At 42.0% G+C, this 16,866-nt stretch overlaps 1 protein-coding gene across 1 annotated transcript in view; it reads left to right on the forward strand.

Annotated features, from left to right (window-relative positions):
• LOC106507571 (uncharacterized) overlaps positions 1–16,142 on the forward strand; it is a 483,906-nt gene extending 467,764 nt beyond the window's left edge. Inside the window, exon 9 of the mRNA XM_084959096.1 lies at positions 11,337–16,142. The gene's annotated coding sequence lies outside the window, so the exon portion shown is untranslated. The remainder of the gene's footprint in view (positions 1–11,336) is intronic.
• Positions 16,143–16,866: the final 724 nt, after the last annotated feature.

Below are 16,866 nucleotides of genomic sequence, written 5' to 3' on the forward strand. Positions count from 1 at the left end.
TTGTGTATGGGAGTGTGACAGATTTCCGTGTATTGGTAAAGTTGCAGGATACAAAACCTAATTCATTGATGAGCTCTAACTGTTTTCTGGTAGCATCTCTAGGATTTTCTATGTAGAGTATCATGTTGTCTGCAAACAGTGATAGTTTTATATTTTCTTTTCCAATTTGGATATATTTTATTTCTTTTTCTTTTCTGATTGCCATGGCTAGGACTTCCAAAACTATGTTCAATAAAGATGGTGATAGTGGACATCCTTGTCTTGTTCCTGATGTTAGTGAAAATGCTTTCAGCTTTTCACCATCAAAAAATGATATTAGCTGTGGGTTTCTCCTATATGGTCATTATTATGTTGAGGTAGGTTCCCTCTACACTCACTTTCTGGAAAGTTTTTATCAAAAATGGTGTTGACTTTTGTCATAGCTTTTTCTGCATCTATTGAGATGATCATATAATTTTTATTTTTCTCTTTGTTAATGTAATGAAGCACACTATTTGGGGATATTGAAGAATCCTTGCATCCCTGGGATAAATCTCACTTGATCATGTTGTATTTTTAATGTATTGTTGGATTGTGTTTGCTAGTATTTTGTTGAGGATTTTTTAAAATAAAATATTTTTAAAAAATCAGTTTTAGTTTCACAGCAAAATTGAAGAGAAAGCACAAAGATCTTACACATACTCCTGTCCCTACACAAGGACAAACTTTCACACCAGAGTAACATTTTTTACAATCATAAGATCTTACTTTGACACAGCTTTATCGTCTGATATTCATAGCTTACACTAGGGTTCACCCTTGGTGATACTTATTTTATAGGTTTTGACATGTATCATGACATTATCCATAATTGGAGTAACATATAAAAGAGTTCACTGCACAGAAAATCTTTTTTCTCCACCTATTCATCATTCCTTCTCTCCTAACCCTTGGCATCCATAGATCTTCTGGATTTCCCATTGGCTTGCCTTTTTCAGAATTTCACATACATGAAATCATGCAGTAGGTAGCCTTTTTAGACTGACTTTAACTTATATGTATTTATATTTCCTACATGTTTTTATTTATTTTTTATTGTTATTTCCCCCAACACAATGGCCAGCATTAATAAGTCCACAAATAACAAGTGCTATAGAGGTTGTGGAGAAAGGGGAACCCTCCTGCACCACTGGTGGGAATGTAAGCTGGTGCAACCACTATGGAAAACAGTATGGAGGTACCTTAGAAATCTATACATAGAACTACCATATGACCCAGCAATCCCACTCTTGGGCATATATCCAGACAAAACTTTCCTTGAAAAAGATAGATGCACCTGCATGTTCATTGCAGCTCTATTCACAATAGCCAAGACATGGAAACAACCCAAATGTCCATCAACAGACAATTGGATGAGGAAGATGTGGTATATATACACAATGGAATACTACTCAGCCATAAAAAAGAACAAAATAATGCCATTTGCAGCAACATGGATGGAACTAGAGACTCTCATCCTGAGTGAAGTAAGTCAGAAAGAGAAAGACAAATATATGATATCATTCATATCTGGTATCTAATATACAGAACAAATGAACCTCTCCACAGAAAAGAAAATCATGGACTTGAAGAGTAGACTTGTGGTTGCCCAGGGGGAGGAGGAGGGGGTGGGAGTGGGATGGATTGGGAGCTTAGGGTTAATGGATGCAAACTATTGCTTTTGGAATGGATTAAAAATGAGATCCTGCTGTGTAGCACTGGGAACTATGTCTAGTTACTTATGATGGAGCATGACAATGAGAGAAAAAATTATGTAAATGTATGTGTAACTGAGTCCCCATGCTGTACAGTTGTTGAGGATTTTTGCATCTATCATCAGAGATCTTGACCAGCAATTTTCTTTTTTGTATGTTGTCTTTGTCTGCTTTTGATATCAGGGTGATGCAGGCCTCATAGAATGAGTTTGGGAGTATTTGTCCCTTTTCAGTTTTTTTCGAAGAGTTTCAGTAGAATAGATGTTAATTCTTCTCTAAATGTTTGATAAAATTCACCTGTGAAACCATCTGGTCCTTTTTTTTTTTTTGGAAGTTTTTAAATAGCACTTTGAATTTTAGAACTCGTAATTGGTCTATTCATATTTTCTACTTCTTCCTGGTTCAGTTTTGGAAGGTGTACCTTTGTAAGAATGTGTCCATTTCCTCTAGGTTGTCCATTTTATGGGCATATACTTACTTGTAGTAGTCTCTTACCATATGTATTTCTGTGGCATCTGTTGTAACTTTTCCTTGTTCATTTCTAATTTTATTGATTTGAGCCCTCTTCTTTGTTCCTTTGTCTGAAACATACTTTTCTGTCATCTCATTTTGAGCATGGAGGCAGGCCAGGGATCAGGTGTGTGAGTCTCCTCTGCTAGGATGGGTGGGACAATGGTCTTGGCAAGTGAACCAGCCCTGGCAGAATCCTCCCCTGGGCCCTAAAGGGGCCTGCTCGGGGAAAGAGGCTGCAGTGTGCCCCCACACCTCACATACCACTTACCAATAGTGCTTAGCCTCTGTGGCCACCTGGGCCTGCTTAAACATTCAAGGTTGTGTTGCTGTGCCCTCTGGCCCCTCCCAGCTGCCTGTGCCCAGTACTGCGGTTCTGTCCCTAGGTCTGTCCTCTCAACCTCACATACCAGCACCCATCCCCTGTTCCTATCAGTGGTTAAGAGTCTCAGGCTGGAGCGCACAGGGCGGTAGGAGGGATTATCAACATGTGTCTCATTCTGTCCCACCTGCCACAGATGAGCTACTGTATTCTTTTCCAAGCCTCCAAAGCTCCTCCCCATCTGGTAAGGGGTCTACCCCAGGTGTAGGAACCTCTCCTCCCCTTCAGCACCTTCCCAGAGGTGCAGGTCCTGACCCACTTCTGCTGCTCCTATCTTTATTTTTTTTCTTTTTTCCCCTTGATCCTATTCAGTTACGTGGGGGTCCTTCTCGTTCTTTCAAGTGTTTGAGTTCTTCTGCCAGTTTAATGTGTGTCCTGTGAGGATTCTTCCATTCGTGGGTTAGGGTTAGGGTTTCTAAAGTCAACAACTTGTGTCATCATCTTGATGATGTCTATTCTTTTGGCTACACATGTTCTCTAGTTTCTGCACTTGGAATATTGTTTCTTATTCCTCAAGGCTCAAGGGAGATGTTGATTCTTCTAGGAATCTACCCTGATTTCTCATTCCCTCTCAGTCTGTGTCTCTCATCTGCCTTGGGGATTTTAGGAGGAGGAGAACTGTATTTTGTTCATGTTTAAGCAGTCCTCTAGTGCCTGAAATGTACCATACCACAACAATGATGACAACAATGATAGTTATCTAGGTGCATTTGAGAGTTCCTGTTGTGGCTTAGCAGGTTAAGAACCTGACTAGTATCCATGAGGATGCAGGATCGATCCCTGGCCTCACTAAGTGGGTTGCCATAAGCTGCAGCATAGTTTGAATATATGGCTTGGATCTAGCATTGCTGTGGCTGTGGCATAGGCTGGTAGCTGCAGCTACAGTTTGACTCCAAGCCCAGGAATTTCAATTTACTGCAGATGCAGCCCTAAAAATATAGATATAGATAAATATAGGTAGATACACACACACACAGATACATATATAGGTGCACGCACCTTGTAGACCCAGAACCTTAAGTCTCAAGCTTTAGGACAAGTGCTCTTTCTTCTGCTGCTGTGACCACATCAGGATACCCTGTGCTCTGAGCATGGGTAAGGTCATGTCACAATAGCTAGCCATTAGCTGGACAGGTACGTCATCATCATCAATTGACAATGTTTCTCTCTCTAGATCACATGGTAATAAATGAGTCCACCTGCCTCAGATCCCATTGCTCTTGATCACCAGTACCTCCAGGACCTGGCATGGTTCCTCTGCATGAAGTAAGATCCTGAAGGGATTTCTCAGGCTTAGAACAATGGCCTAGCTATGCGGAGGCTATGGTGGCAATGAATGGCTTTTGTGGCTGGGGAAATGTGGAAGGTGAAATTCTGAGCAATCCAGGCATTGTGACGCAGTTCTTAAGGATAGCGTAGAAATTTCACAAGACCCTGTTTCTTTTCCCCTTTCAGAGGTTGTGAGGGGAGCAAGGGGGAGAAAGGAGAGGCAAGTTCTTGGTTCATGAAAAAGATGCTTTGTTGTTGTTCTTCTTTCTTTCTTTCTTTTTTTTTTTTTAAATCATTGCTGAGAAAAATAAGTACCCTTGGGCACTGGGGAAAAAAAAAGGCTTTTGGTGTGAGTCAGGCTTGGGTTTGAATCCCAGCTCTGACACTTAGAGTCAGTGTGATTTGAAGAAAATTACACAATTCCAACAAGCCTCAAGTTCTTCCTTTGTTAACTGAGTGTAACACACACTTTGAGGACTTGTCTGGATTCTGGGGTTTCTGTCTCGAGGTCCATGTCCGTGGTACTGTTTTAGATGTACATGCTGGGTGAGACTGATCCTGGCTTCACCACCATACTCATTCTTTCCCCTAAAATGGATTTTCCATCTTTGGGAACAAAATCATAAAAGAGAAAAATGCTTTCCTGAGGAATCCTGCTTTCAAGGACTCTGCTATAAAGCAAGCCATGGCAGTGGACCATGCTGTAGATGTTGGGATTCAATTTCATTTTGAGTCTTACTCTAGTTGACTGAAGATAGTCATTACTCACGTGACAGGGGAGCTTCCAGAAACACTAGAGAAAGCCCTGGGGTGGGAGTTTGGACATTTGAGTTATGATCTCAGATGTATACAACCTACCCAATGGTTGGCCTTGGGGAAACAATAGCAGTAATGAGTCTGCACTGTTTACAGAATGCTTTACAAATAGAACACAAAGTTACTTTCACAGATGTGGCACTTCTGCTATGGACTGGGAGGTATACCAGTTTTATTGGCCTATGCTCTTTCACTTTATCTTTTCAGTATCTCTGAGAGAGTGTCTTCACCTGTAATTTTCCTGGTTCATATGAGGGGCTTTTCACTTCTAAGAGGTTAAGTGAATGGTTATACAACCAATAAATGACTGAATGAAGATTTGAACCCCCAGATCTGTCTGATTCCAAAACTGGTATTCCATCCCACTGGGCTCCCTGGACCTTAGGAGTAGAATCATCAGACATAGCAAATTACAATGTATGATACCCAGTTATATTTGTATTTCAGATAAACAACAAGTATTTTATTATTTAGTATAAGCATATCTAAAATACTTTAGGAGTTCCCGTCATGGTGCAGCAGAAATGAATCTCACTAGGAACCATGAGGTTGCGGGTTTGATCCCTGGCCTTGCTTAGTGGGGTAAGCATTGCCGTGAGCTGTGGTATAGGTTGCAGATGCGGCTTGGATCCTGAGTTGCTGTGGCTGTGGTATAGGCTGGCAGCTGCAGCTCCGATTTGACCCCTAGCCAAACCTCCATATGCTGTGGGTGTAGCCATAAAAAGCAAAAATTAAAAAAAAAAAAAACATACTATAAGTATATCCCCAGTATTACTTGTACTTAAGTTATTTATGCTAATGCAAATTTAGCTGAAAATCTTGCATTTTATTTGGTGACCCTCCTTAGGAGGCCCACTTCACAAGAGCAGTTGAAAAGGTGCATATCAGGGCCTTTTTTGAGGCATAAACGTTGTTCTCATGGAAATGTGCCCTTTAGAAATAGTACCCAAAGCAATCTACAGATTCAATGCATTCCCTATCAAATTACTCAGGATCTTTTTCACAAAACTACAACAAACAATCCAAAAATTTATATGGAACCACAAAAGACCCAGAATTGCCAAAGCAACTCTGAGGAACAAAAGCCAAGCAGGAGACATAACTCTCCCAGACTTGAGGCACTATTACAGAGCCACAGTCATCAAGACAGTGTGGTACTGGTACCAAAACAGACAGACCGACCCATGGAACAGAATAGAGAACCCAGAAATAAACCCAGACACCTATGGACAATTAATCTTTGACAAAGGAGCAAAGAACATAAAATGGGAAAAAGATAGTCTTTTCAGCAAGCATTGCTGGGAAACCTGGACAGCTGCATACAAAGCAATGAAATTAGAACACACCCTCACACCATGCACCAAAATAAACTCAAAATGGCTGATAGACTTAAATATAAGACAGGACACCATCAAACTCCTAGAAGAGAACACAGGCAAAACACTCTCTGACAACAACCTTATGAATATTTTCTCAGGTCAGTCTCTCTAAGCAACAGAAAAAAAAGCAAAAATAAACCAGTGGGACTAATCAAACTGACAAGCTTTTGCCCAGCAAAGGAAACCAAAAAGAAAACTAAAAGACAACTTACAGAATGGGAGAAAATAGTTTCAAATGATGCAACAGACAAGAGCTTAATCTCTAGAATGTACAAGCAACTTACACAACTCAACAGCAAAAAAGCAACAACCCAAGTGAAAAATGGGCAAAAGACCTGAATAGACATTTTTCCAAGGAAGTCGTACAGATTGCCAACCAGCACATGAAAAAATGCTCAACATCCCTGATTATTACAGAAGTAAAAATCAAAACTACCACGAGATACCACCTCACACCAGTCAGAGTGGCCATCATTAATAAGTCCACAAATAACAAGTGCTGGAGGGAGTGTGGAGAAAGAGGAACCCTCCTGCACTGTAGGTGGGACTGTAAGCTGATACAACCACTATGGAGAACAGTATGGAGATACATTAGAAAACTATACATGTAACTACCATACAACTCAGCAATCCCACTCTTGGGCATATATCCAGACAAAACTTTCCTTAAAAAAGACAGATGCACCTGCATGTTCATTGCAGCTCTATTCACAATAGCCAAGACATGGAAACAACCCAAATGTCCATCAACAGACAATTGGATGAGGAAGATGTGGTATATATACACAATGGAATACTACTCAGCCATAAAAACGAACAAAATAATGCCATTTGCAGCAACATGGATGGACTTAGAGACTCTCATCCTGAGTGAAGTAAGTCAGAAAGAGTAAGACAAATATCATATGATATCACTTATATCTGGCATCTAATATATGTGGCCATGGGCAAGTTTCTCCACCCCTCTGAACCTCAGCATCTGTATCTAAGAATCTGTGAAAATCGTCCTGCTCAGAATTGACAGAGGCACAATAGGAAGTCACAGGACTGGTAGATAGGACTGCTTTCTACCAATCATGTTATTTTCTTAGGGAACCTATATTCCCAAGTATCAATCTTACCCTTCTCCATAGCACACACATTTCTTATTTGTAGAAGTAATGATTCTTTTATCAATCTGGTAACTTCTGTGGCCATTGAAATCCAAAGACTCTCATCCTTGGCTATATAATGGCATTGCTTTGCTGGGTTTTCCCTTCTCACCCACTCATAGTTCAGTTATCTGAGTGAAAAGACGAAGCTAGAGCTATAAAAATATGATTGCATTGCTGTCACAAATTCCCAAACTCAGATGGTTATAACCTGATGCAGGGCATTCCAATTTTAACTATCTACTGCTGTTTTTATTTCATAAAGCCACTAAAAACATCCTGTACTGCTTTTATATACATCACTACTTTTATGGCTTTTGTGTCATAATAAAAGGCAGTTTATTGGAAGCTAAGGGTTTTTTTCCCCAGCAGAAAAACAGCTAACTTGGAAGAAGACATTTCTGTCTAGTTTTTCTGCCTCTAACTCTGTCCCATGCAATCAGTCTATGTTTCTTCAGGCTGCCCAACTATTTTCCCCATAAAGCTATTTATAAGGCTCAACCTTCAAAGGCTCCCCATTACATTGATTGGGAGGCCCTTCATCCTTAGGCTGGCTTTTAAAGATGTCTAGTGTATGGCCTCAAAACACCTAGACTACTCTCCACCTACCTGAGTACTCAAGATTTTGTGCACAATGTGCCTTCTCCACCATTTCTGGGAAGCCCCTTCTGATTTGCTTCTTTCTATCAGTTGAATTCTTATCAATGAAAAACTCAGCTTTATACCCAACTTTTCCAAGAATTCCTCCCTGGGATTCCTCTCTCCCTTAGCAGAACTTAGTGCTTCTTTTTTTCTTTTTCAACACAAGGGTATATTGCCCAGTCATATGGCTTTGGTTGTTGCCTTGTGTTATCACTTGTGTCAGTCTCCAAATGGACATCCAAAGTCCCCAGAGATTGAGAAATGGGTCTTCTATCCTTATCCTCCACTGTGCCAAGGGGGCACATTGTGTAAGGATACATTAGGAAAGGGAAAGACTGTGTAGGAAAGATTCATCAGACACCCCCCCCCCCCCACACACACACACTTTTACAGAGATTAAGTGTCTTGGCTAAGGTCACAGGGAAGTTGATGGTAGATCCCTCGACGCCCACTACAGTGTACTTTCCATGAGTGGGGAAGAGAGGCATGGAGGGATGGCTACATGTGTGTACACACTGTAAGTAGATATGAAAACTCCTGATTCAAGGATGTGTGGAAAGCCTGATAATGGAGAAATAATTAATGTGTCTAGTTGCTAAGAATGGAAGTTCCTCTCTAGTCCCACCAAACTCAGCAAAAGATAACCCATCACAACCTTGGAAGAGCACCAAGACCTTGGAAGAGCAGCCAAACAGAGCTTAGAGGCAGGGAGAGATAGTACGTCTCTGGGAAATGTCATAACTGGGTGGTTCTGAAGGTGCATTTTTATTTGGGGACTCCCCTCCTATGTCCTTCTACCCAAAGTTTTCCCTCCTACTTAAGGGTCTTCATTTTTCAAATCCCAAACTCACTTCGCTAACACAATTGGCTCCAAGGACTGATAGGAGATTAGTGATTTATATAATGATGTGTCCAGCATAGTGGACTAAGTTAATATCATTGTGGCATCTCAGAAGCTTACCTATTTAGGCATATCTCACGTGGACAGATCACCTGACAGATAACTATCCAGACTCTGATAGTAAAATCTAGTGACAGAACTGATAACTCACTTCAGAAGCCCTTACACTTTCCAGACAATTGTGATTCCTATAGTCCTTTGTTGAATAAGGTCAATCACTCTTGCTGTCAGAAAATAGTTGTTGATATTGGATAGTGTGGTTGACATAGGGAGATTATGGCAGAGACATGGCTCCTTGTTATAGAGGCACTTTCAGTCTACGTAAAATCTCTTCCCATGTAATTGTCTCCTGCCATTAAATCTTGTATCAAACTCAACATTTTGGTTATCATTGAATAATCAGCCCTGGAGAAATCTGAAAAACAATTATTTCCTACCTAAGGAGCACCTCTGCTCCTAGCTAGCCATCTCAGTGCCCTCCAGTTCTTGCTAATATGCCGTTATCTGAGTTTCTCTTAGATTCCTGGTCAGCCCATCCTTGTCTCACACTCTTGGGAGTATGAGAGGTACAAACACAAGAGCCACACATGTCAACTCAACCCTTGATACTGATAGAAACTCTGCTGTCCAACAGTTACTTATTACAGACCATAAAGTAGATTAGGTGAATCTGGACCAAAGACAGATTAGTAATCCCCAGCGCCAGAATGTCAAAGTCACCACTACCTTAGAAACCATGAAATCCCATTTGCACTTAAGGGTGGCTATAGCAAATAGCCTGTTGCGGAGAAGAGTGATTTCAGGTGCCTGTGACCTAAACATCTAAGTAACCCCAAACACATCCTCAGCATGGGTTTCACGTATGCTCACCTGGCTTGGCCTTTTCAGAAAATTCCTACAGTGCCCATGATGTCCCTGATATTGTGGGAACCTTCTGGAGGGCATCTCATTTTGTTCCAAAGACAGGTTCTTCCTTAACCACATACACCAAGCAACAGTGTTCCTATAATAGGTGACTGTAACTTTTAATGAGAAAATGTAATACTTGTTAACCTCACTTTCATCTTCTTGCCCACTGCACATGTAACACATAAACGGTGCTTCACAGGAGATTAAAATAAGACAAAGGCTGGAGAATAGTCTGCCTGTGCTTATGTATTAGCAATATTAGGAGTCAGAATAACATATGTATCCAACAGATTCTCCTGTGTCTGGCTTCGAGCTTGGGTATGTAATACCAAATGGGTAAGTACATTCTATCACATGTGATCTGAAGAGAGTGAGGGTAGTTTTCTGTCCACTCCATGTTTGACTGACTTTGATTTCTGTGATCTTGGATGAGTCACTGAGCCTTTCTGTATCATACTATCTTCATATTAAAACTAAAGATAATAGTATTGACCACGTTGGGCTATTGTAAGGATTTGGGGAGAACAAAAGAATATGCTAGGTGCTCAAAGAATTGGCTGTAAAATTAACATAGGTCAACAGTAATCTGGCTTACATGTAAGGCCTGAGCTCAACATCCAAGCACCAAACTGTCAAGAACACACCTTGAAATACAGACCCAAAAAAGAATGACACCCTTGCCCTTCTCTTCTCTTAAAATGCAAACTTTTATTTGCTTCACATTTTCTCTCCAAAGTATTAAGCATATGGTATTTCATCTGTCTCCATAAAATTTTAAAGCAGATACAGATGTTGTTCTCTACTAAGTGTTGCATTTAGAGTCAGAAGACCTGGTTGTGAATTCTGCCTCCTCCTCTTATTAACACTGGGATCTGAAGCAACTGGCTTCATGTCTCTGAGCCTTGGTGTCCCCATCTGCAAAGGCATTACAGTGATGTGGCGATGGTGGCAGGGATGGTGGGTCGAAGATACCTCGCAATCTTGTTAGGAGGGTTGTATGAACTATTGTGTGATAACTTGTGTTTGAATTGTAAAGCCCCCACTGTCTTATTATTTATGAATTGAGGAAGCAAAGTTCATGACATGGGGAAGAAGCTCAAGGTCACCCACAGTCAGATACCCACATGTCAAATTGGGACACTCCCAATGGAATGACCCACCTGTACAACCTCAGGACTTTGTTAGCCTTTGGCCCAAATCAGATTCAACTTCGAGATGAAGCTTCCATATGCCCCTTGGACCAAATCTGAGATGCCTTCAGCAACAGTGCCTTCCACACTGGCTGTGTAAAGATACAACAGTGACTATGACAGTGGCAAGGGCCTCACAGCTTTTGGCTATAACAGTCTAGCAGAAGTAGAATGACCTTAACGACAGTTTAAGGCTTCCTTCAGGAGGCTACTGAGGCAGAGTGACTACATAGCTTGTCACATTTCACCCAGGGAGAGAGGAAAAGGTAGAATGTGTGCTTAGATTTTCCGGATCCCTAGGCTAATGCTGAGCCTTGCGTGTAACTCTGACATAAATAAGTCATGCTGCTAATTCTTTCCTGTTTGAAATAGGATTGCCCTGTGACTTCATAAAACAGTTTGCTTAGGGTATTATGCGGGCATTAATTGACTTGCTTCATTCCTCCTTTGGCAGAATACCCATGGGCAAGAGGAGACCCTGCATCTTCACATCTGCATGGTTTCATTGAGATGGACAGACATCCCTTCCACAAAAGAGTGGTATTTAAGCTTTTAACTTAACACCTATCTTAGGCTCTTTTGGCAAGCTGAAATAAGTTGGGGGGATTTATGGAAAAGCTCCTGGGGTGTCTTGTGAAATTGAGGCAACAGCTAAACAGCCAACATTTGGCAAAGGCAATAACCAAAAGAGCCGCTGGGGAGTTCCTTGGTAGAAGCCAAAGGCCATAAAACTGGGTTTAAGAGCTGTGCTGTCTGATAGTCACTGGCTAGTAAACTTAAATATAAATTTAAGTAAACTTAAAAAGTTCCTTAGGCACAGTAGACTCTTTTCAGGGACTCGGTATCCATGTGTGGCTAGTGTATTGAACAGTGCAAGCTGAAGAACATTCTACAGCAAAGCACTGCTCTAGACTGATGTATTAAAGTGGCTCTATCCACGACACTCCCACTGATTCCAGTTTTCTAGAAAGATAATTTGATGGACCACATTTAGATTGTACCTATGTACTGGCACAGTCAACTATGACAAGGGAGGACAGTGTCCTTCAATACAGGCCTTGCCTAGCTGGTGGTCTGACCGGGGTGGGATGCAGAAGAGACCCATCCCAGAAAAGGTATGGTAATGCCACCTCCTAGACTCATCAGACAGGGTTTTAACAGCACTGCCCTGCGTAAGTTCTCCTAGAACTTCCTGTTCACACCCCCCTAGCAGCCTGCACTGATGAAATGGAGAATCTGGCACACCCCCTGCCTGTGTCTTGTTCGTGACATTCATACTGCCTTCTTTCACATTCCTCTTTTACAAATCTCATTTATTAGGAAAAGTGTTTATGTTCCCATTCATTTTAGATAGCATTCTTGGAAGCATCCTAATAAATATCAACCCTTTTTAAGAAGTCCCACTGGGCATGTTAATAGGAACAAAAGACAAAACAAAACACCATGTTTGTCTCTTCATCTCGAGGTATATAACCCAGTGTATCTGGGGCTGTGTTCGCCACAGGGATGATTGATTTTAAATCTAGCGAACCCTCTGAATACATGATGCGATTTTTAGAACAGAGGAGGGACAGAGAGGCCAGGGAGGTTTCGTGTAGGAGCTTTTGTCCCTTCTATGAAAAGCATCTGCACTAATAACAAAGAAACTGAATGCACAAAACTAATTATTGGAGTCATTTTTAATTAACCCAGCTGGCTAATGTAATCCCTGGAACATTTGTTCATGCATAGGAGCTTTATCTTGAGGACGAAATCATCATTGGCTTTTGTACTCATTGGATCTGTATTGACGGGGCATCATCAAATCCTTCTATTGAGTGGATGTGTTTGTACAACTAGGTCAGTAAGCGGGCTGAGGGATTTAATTTCTCCTTGAGTTTGTCTCCCTGTAGACTTCCTTTTTTAGGTTTCCCACAGAACCTCAAGTCTTATGTCTCATGGTGTCTAATTGCTATACATATGTATCGTGGGTCCTCGAAGACACCCTCAGCCCAGGAGTTGCAGTGCATCACCTGTCTTCACGTTATGAGGATGCAGACTCATGAAAACCTTCTGAGGGGCAGTTTTCAGCCTTGAGTGCACATTAGAATTGCCTGAGGAGCTTTTTAAAAAACCCAACCTAGCTGCCCTCTAGACCAATTAAATCAAAATGTCTAAGGGAGAGACCAGCATGAGTAATTTTTATAGCTCCCCAGGTGAACGCAAAAACAGTAGCAAGTTAGTGGACAGCAGTGTGAGCACTGCCTGGAGTCTGTTAGAAATGCAGGCCCCCTGACTGCCAGACCTACTGAATAGGAACCTGCATTCTGCTGAGATACCCCAGGTCTGTCATAAGTATACTCAAAATTGATAGAGCTTGAGCATGCATGAGAAATAAGTGGAAGACTTGGTAAAATGCAGAGTGCTGGGCTCCAAGCCCAGAGTTGCAGATTCAAGGTCAGAGTGAGGTTTTTTATTGTGATGTAAATGCAGGTGATCACAGGAAATGCTCATACCATGCAGGAGCCACATATTAAGAAGCACTGCTCTCTAAATGGGATAAATATTGGCCTCATTTATTCTCCCAGTATTTGGGAAGGAAGCACAATATTTTGAGACACAGGGCATATTTAGTGAATAAGGAATTCATCTACCTTCATGGAACTTTAATTCTAGAGGACGTCCAGATAATAAACAACTAAATACTGAAATATTGCAGATAACTTTAAGTCTTGATAAAAAAAATATATATAGGCTGGGTGAGATAGAGGATGCTATTTTAGGTTAAATTGTTAGGTAAGAAGTCTGTGAAGCACTGCCATTGAGCAAAGACCTGATGGATGAAGGTTTGAAAAGCACAATAAAGAACAGGAGAAACAGCTCTAGGCAGAAGAAAAAGAAAATAGAAATGCCCTGACACCAAGGTAGGCTTAGAAAACTCCTGGCAGGATGGGAAGGCCTGGGGATAGAGGCTCCTCCTCCACAGACCCCTGGCTGAATGATGTGGGGAATCCTACCTTTCTTTTCATGGCCGGTTTTACTCACCAGGCTTCCCTTATAGAATTCTTTGGAAGGCTAAAATTTTATCAAGAACTTTGTTCATGCTCTATACGTACTGAAGTTACACTTGCCTGATGGCATCAGCTCTCCAAGGGGGAAAGAAAACAGGACTTTCCAACAGCAGTGGGTGAGCCATCCATCTCTACTGGACCTTGTAATAGAAACATATGAAGGATGCAGTGATTTCACTGCCATCCAGGAAACCCACTGAGACATGGGACGGAAAATAGCAGGAGGAAATAGAGAAGAATGAATAGCTGGACCAGAGGAGGCTGCATCAGTATGACGTATGGGGTGGGAGTCATGCCATCAAGATGGTAACAGGCAGAGTTCCCAGTTTCTCCCTCTCAGAAGAACAACTAACAACTTCATGGACCAGACACCACTGAGCGCATCCTAGAACAGGGAAGTGAGGCCAAAGCACTCTCTGCAGTACAGAGTCCGCAGCGGACGACATGAGAAGTGTAAGAGGAACTTACCCACGTTGGCCACACTACCCTCCCCACATGGGCATAGTACCACACCGAGAGGTCCCTCCTCTGAGCCTACGCTTCCTGAAGTGAGTAAAGAGGGCCCCAGTTGGACATCCAGCTGCCCCAGCAATGTGGATAACTTCTTGGAGAGTCCCTACTCTTGCCCAGTGAAAATCAGGTTGTGTTGGATAAGAGGGGAGGAGCTGGAACAGCCAACACATGGATCTTGGCAGACTGTGTTCCTACCTGCAGTGCCCAAGTAGACATCCTGACACTAGCCTCACTCATCAGCAGAGCACAGATGGGGGTGTCATCTGAAAGCTCAACTCAGCGGGGTACAAATCTGTCTGATTTGGGGCCTCACATGAAAAGCCTCGCTGGAGCCTCTCTCCTCCTCCCCCAGCAGGGGAGATAATTCATAGTCCTGCCAATGCTGCATATAGCTCCTGGCCCTGCCCAACCAGGAAGCCTAAGCACCTGGAAAATAGTTTGGCAGAGCAGCCCCCGAGCAGACAGCCTGGCCAATGGTTCAGCCCATCTGCAGAGCCCATCTGGCCAAAGAGTTTGGTGGACAGGTCTGCTTGATTAGCTCCCCAAAGGAGTCTTACCAGCCTTGAGCCTATTGTGTCACACCCTCACACCCCCTCCCTCCCTGCACAGAGAAACTGATCTGTAGCCCCACCCAGTGCTGCCTACAGCTTCCAACCCTGCTAACAAAATACCCTAACAAGCACTCCTGGGAATCTTGGTAGCAGTATCCTGCACCCCTGATGATGGTGGCCCATCCTGTCCAGGAAGCTTATTTAGCATACAGGTGTGTCTCTTTTTAGAAATCAACTGAGACCTTGTTGGGCCTGGATCCTATTCTGCAGGTTGACTGATCAGGAAAGCTAAAGTAAAGTATAGCCCCACCCAGAGCTGAATACAGCCTTCTCAACAAGGAAACCTAATCACAGTTCCCAGGAATCAGGTAGCCCATCTTGCAATTCCAATTATACTGCCACAAGAACATGGTCAGTGGCCCAAACCTATCTACAGAGCCAGGACAGTGGCTATTGAGGCCAGGCAACTTGGTACATAGTTGTGCCTAATTAAACATCCAAACAAGACCTTTGCCTACCTTATATCCTATAAAGAGCCCTGCATGGACAGAAAAACTAAATTGCAGCCCACTCACCACCCAGTACAGCCTTCAGCCTACCACCCAGGGGATCTAAACACCTAGGAGACCATGGAGCCTAGCTTACAGTGACACTCAGCAAATCCCAGGGCTGTCTCTATCTACAGAGAAAAACGGTAGTCCTGGCCAGCCAGGAAATTCAGTTTATAGTCTTGCCTGGTTCAGTTCCCAAAAAATGAGCTATACAGGCCTTAGTACCTTTTCTGCTGCCCCATCAGCAGAAAGCTAATTCATAGCCCTGTCTTCTGCTGAATGTAATACCTAGTCCCAATTAGGAAGCCTGATAAGAGAACCTAGACAATAGCTGAGCCCATCATATAGCCTCATTTGGGCAGGGAACCAAACCAGCAGTGGCAACACCTCACCACCTCAGAGCTTGGAAAGAAGCCTTGCCTAAATAGACCTTGACAAGCTGCACCCGCCCAAGGACATTATAAACTGACAAATGCAGAAAACCAAGAAATGGTCTGGTAAAGGAGAGGAGACTACGTAGTCAAATGGGCAGGTACCAACCTAAGGAATCAAGACTAAAACACACAAAAAAATATAATCATTACACCACAAGAAACTAATAAAGCACCAATAACTGACTCTAAAGAAATGGAGACCTATAAACTCTCAAAGAATTCAGAATACTCCTCTTTAAAAAAGTTTAGTAAATGACATGCACCCACAGAGAGACAACTAAATGAAATTAGGAAAACAATTCATGAACAAAACAAGTTCAACAAACAAATCCCAAAGGAAAAAATACATTGAGTAAACTATAAAATTCAATAGAGAGTATAAATAGTAGATTCATCCATGCAGAAGAGTCAGTGATCTAAAAGACAGGGCATTTGAAATTATCCAGTCAGAGGAACAAAAGAACAAAGTGAAAAGGAGTGAAGAAGGCTTGCAGGGCAATTGGGACAAAGTTAAAAGAAAAATCTATGTTATGGGAATCCCAGAAAGGGAAGAAAAAAGGAAAATATATCTAAAGCAATAATAGTTGAAAATGTTGCAAATGTGGGGAAGAGACATGGACATCTAGAACCATGAGGCCTAAAGAATCCTTAATCGTTTGAACCCCAATAGGGCTACACTGAGATACCTTATAATTAAATTGTCAAAAGACAAAGAAATTTGAAAGCAGCAAAGGCAAAGAGAGAAGTTACATAAAAGGGAACCTCCTTAAGACTATATATGCATTTTTCTATAGAAACTCAGGCCAGGAGAGGATGAGATGATATATTAAAATATTGGAGGGAAATAACTATTAACCAAGAATTATTCAAAAATGAAAGATAATA

Source organism: Sus scrofa, chromosome 6 (assembly GCF_054392235.1).
Source record: "Sus scrofa isolate SSC_HxYL_T2T_F1_AM1 chromosome 6, Sscrofa_HxYL_maternal_Yorkshire_Landrace_v2.0, whole genome shotgun sequence".
NCBI lineage: Eukaryota > Metazoa > Chordata > Mammalia > Artiodactyla > Suidae > Sus > Sus scrofa.